This window comes from Zeus faber (genome assembly GCF_960531495.2).
Source record: "Zeus faber genome assembly, chromosome: 15".
Taxonomy (NCBI): domain Eukaryota; kingdom Metazoa; phylum Chordata; class Actinopteri; order Zeiformes; family Zeidae; genus Zeus; species Zeus faber.
Window position 1 is genome coordinate 13,604,818 of NC_137194.1, and position 5,000 is coordinate 13,609,817.

Below are 5,000 nucleotides of genomic sequence, written 5' to 3' on the forward strand. Positions count from 1 at the left end.
TCACTGTAATTAAAAGTCAAATTAAATGTGCTGTCGTACATCGTAGTCAGGGCACAAACTAATTGAATTGAACAGTAGCTAATTGTATTTCTAAAATAATCAGTTTAAGCCTATACCCAGACCATAATTGATTTGTCGGGAGGGGGGGGGGGGGTGAAGTGGAGTGTCAAACTTGTTTTAACATCATTATACCCCAGCAGACTTCCTGCACAGACCTGCAGGGCCTGACTCACTGAATGAATCCACTGCAACAACGAGCCGTTCGTGAGTGTGAGACTCACCAGAAATCCTTCACAAATCGGTGAACGAAATCTTTCGAGTGAACTGGATCACAAGATTTGCGAAAGGAATCGGAACGCCAAGTACGACTGTTGTTTTGAATATTTCAATATTTAATTTATCAGTGGAAACCTTTTCATTCATTGGAATGACTTAAGGACAGATTTCTTATTTGAAGGATGGCAGGAGTAGAAATGTATAGAAGCAAATGAGGGAGAGGAGAGGGTGTAAATATATATATAATTATATACTAACTATATATATACTATATATATATGTGTGTATGTGTAAATATACAGTATATATATATATGGCTGTTAAATATCCATAAGCCCTGGGTGTGAGTGGGACTGTGAATTCTATTTCTGGAATGTCGGTCGTCTACTGTTTTAAATGGAATTCCTTATTTTACTTGACTGCAAGTTAAAACTGTTTAAAATAAGAATAACTGCAGTCTCCGGGGTAATGGTTTGCAGATGTGTGGGCCTGTAGTTCTGCATCCATCTGTCTGTCTGTCTGTCTGTCTGTCTGCCTGTCTATCTATCTATCTATCTATCTATCTTTCTATCTATCTTTCTATCTATCTATCTATCTTTCTATCAATCTATCTATCTATCTATCTATCTATCTATCTATCTATCTATCTACAGTATATATGTCTGTCTATCTCTATTGACATTGAACATCGAAACATACAATTTGGATTTACAGTATCCATTTATCTATCTATCTAAATAATATTGATCACATGTTCTTAAAGTCGTAAATATCATTCTGAAAAGCGTCGAACAAAGAAAGATTTACAGTAATCTGAACAGCTGATCCCATCTGGATGTCTCCACAGGTGGATACAGGTAAGTGGAGTACAGTGTATTTCGCAGTACGGTTCAGCTTCTTCGTGCGTGGGGAATTATGGGGTCATGGGGCCACGACATGTGTCCCGAATGTTAACTGAGTCACACATATGGTTGTGGGAATATGGATTTCAGCAATAATCTTTCCACATATTTCCATTTCATTAATCTCAAACGTGCCCTGAAAAAAAATAAAAATAAACATGAGCGGCCTTTTTTAGATGCCCTTGCGAACGGGCTTGGATTAAAAATGGTTTTGCTGAACACATTAGCAGGGCCGATGCTGGTACTGCCACAAGGCTGCGGGGGTTGCGCTGGGTCAGACACAAGGCTCTACTAAGTACTAAAAAATGAAAACTAATCATATATGAATACATGTTCAAAATCAATGAATGAATCCCATATTACACTCTACGGGTGAATGAAGACAGCCATTGTAACCACACAGCAACCTAACATTAACTTTGTAATATCCTACATGTCGTAATAACTTACACCTGCTCATCCATTGTTACCCATGCCCGCATTTTTGTTGACATATTTATCAATCCTGCACAGAATATCCCATCTGTATTTACATTTATATAATCAGAATCAGAATCAGTTTATTCAGCCACATTTACTTATAGGAATTTGTCATGGTGAGTTTTGACGCGTTTTGCAGCAGACGGTGAGCATTGAAAAAAATATATATAATAATAATAATACTAAAAAGGTGAACAGTCTGAAGAAATGGAGATTAACTATAATAAAAAAATAAAAAAATAAAATACAAATTGTCAAATATATACAAATTGCCAAAAAATACAAAAGAATACAAAACATAAATAGTCAGATTTATAAAAAAATATACAAAATATATGCACAGGATCAATAATTGTTTTATGTATATAGGGGATAAATTACAAATGTAGCAACCATACTGCCACTTAACCCCTGCCATAGGCTTTTGAATGAATTTATTCTGTGCATAGAATCGTATTTTGTATATTTCTGTATATTTGTTTTTCTTTGTTATTTTAGATACTTTCTTTTGTTGTGACATATTCATTGTATATGAAAATATAAAACACATTCTGATTCTGATTCTGATTCTGAAAATGCTTTTAAGGAGAGAGTTTGGAGAGTTTGACCTTCACCCTCAAAGCTGGACAGCTGCACAATGGGGGTGGCCCCTAGGAGCCCCCCCCACACCCCCATAAACACACACACAACCCCCATAACCCCCAATTCCACTGCACCTTGGCTACTCTGTGCTATTTTGTCCTGGACTATTTATATACATAGTCCAGCAGCAGGTCCTCAAAAAGGGCTTTTGTTTTTGAGATACTCTTACCCAAGTTAGAACAAGACACAGCAATGTGGTTTTTTTTTTATTAATCTTTGGGGTCTCCCATTTTTTATGTGGATTGTTATGAAATTGTATTTTATTGCAAAACTGGTGAAATCAATGGATGAAGACACACACCCCATAAACTCAAAAAGCGCAGAGAGAAATGTTTCTGAAGGTCGGTAGGGCCGCAAAGTGATATGTTGCTCATGAATAGAAGCCCTGATCGTGCTCAGATTTGGTTTGTGAGGAGTCAAGTACCCACTTTACATGATAGCGAAAGTATTTTGATACTTTGATTCTGTAAAGTACCGTAAGCCGCGAGGGACACAATAGGCGGAAATCACACAAATAGATTTCTATGATGAACTAACATTATACGTTTTGATACTAGAGGATAATCGCAGAAGAGGACTTACAGCAAATGATGCTTCAAAATACACATTCACACACACCCACACACACGCACACACACACACACACACACACACACACACACACACACACACACACACACACACACACACACACACACACACACACCGGACACACACACACACACACACACACACACACACACATACACACGCGCACACACCCTCTCTCTCACAGACACAGCGTCATTAGACAGCGAATTGCAACTAACATGCGTGACACAACATGGGCACTCCATCTGAAACATGTTATCTTATTGCATCCTCTATTTTAGTAAGCTAATCCCTTCGCCGCCGTCTGTAAACATGAACAGATGTTGGAGAGGAGAGGCGATGGTCCAGCTCCTCCTCCTACCTAGACACACACACACACACACGCACGCACGCACGCACGCACGCATGCACGCACGCACGCACACACACACACACACACACACACACACACACACACACACACACACACACACACACACACACACAGGTTTACACACTTTTCTGGTGCTTGTTCATTTGATGTATCAATTTTTTATCACAAGTGCTGCATCAGCAATTTGATGGCATAGACACACAGATACGTCATTATACATTATGTATGGTGTAATAGAAACACACACACACACACACACACACACACACACACACACGCACACACACACACACGCACACACACACACACACACACACAAACACATTCAGGTATAGGTATTTTATTGGGTCATCAAAAAAAAAAACCTCAAAAATGAGATTAGTGGCTTGGTAGACTTAAACAGCACTATTTGTTGATGACAGAAAATCAGGATAAATATAAAAATATTTTAAAATTACTTATAAATGCTTAAAAAACGGCATGAATAATGAGGATACTCATTTTAAACCGTGTATGCACACACACATAAACACACACATGGAAACATACACAAACACAGTCTGCTCAAATAAGTTGAATCGCATTATCCCCCAGTTTTGCATCCAAACACCACCAACAATAACGTGGGTTTATTTCACTCTGTGAACACTGTGGAGAGAGAAAGAGAGATGGAGAGAGAGAGAGACAGAGAGAGAGAGAGATGGAGAGAGAGGGAGAGGGAGAGAGAGAGAGAGAGAGAGAGAGAGAGAGAGAGAGAGAGAGAAAGCGACATAGAGAGAGAAATTGGGGACTAATAGCCTCAGACTTTTAAGGCATAAGAGGTTTTTTAAAAGCTACAGCGGTCAAGTTGGAGACAAATGCAGTTTACAGCTGGGTTTGGATTAATCCAAATGTGTTCATTAAAGCCACCATGATGTCTCTCTTTTTGTGTAAAAACTATTATAATGTCATGTGGCTGTCTGCTTCTGTCTGATAAGATAAGGATTACAATTTACACATACACCGATCAGCCACAACATCAAAACCACCAACCAAATATAGTGTAGCGCCCCGTCCTGTCCCTAAAACAGCTCTGACTCGAGGCATGGACTCCACAAGACCTCCGAAGGTGTCCTGTGGTATCTGGCACCAAGACGTTAGCAGCAGATCCTTTAAGTCCTGTAAGTTGCGAGATGGGGCCCCCATGGATCAGGCTTGTTGTTCCAGCACATCCCATAGATACTCCATTGGATCGGACCCCCACCCTGTCCATCCGCATGATGTAGAAGAAAAGGTGATTCATCAGACCAGGCCGCCTTCTTCCATTGCTCCATGGTCCAGTTCTCCAGGTGCTTTCAGAGGTGGACAGGGGTCAACATGGGCACTCTGACCGGTCTGTGGCTACCCAGCCCCATACGCAGCAAGCTGTTGGTCCTTGTCAAAGTGGCTCGGATCCTTACGCTTGCCCATTTTTCCTGCTTCCAACACATCAACTTCAAGAACCGACTCTTCACTTGCTGCCTAATACGTATATCCCACCACTTGACAGGTGCCATTGGAAAGAGATGAGCAATGTTATTCACTTCACCTGTCAGTGGTTTTAATGTTGTGGCTGATCAATGTATATGTATATATATATATATATATATATATATATATATACTGTGTATTCACAATATACTGTAGATACACAAACACACATACTGTATATTGTGTTTTATCAACCAAATCGCGCTTTGCCTTTTATTTAATTACAT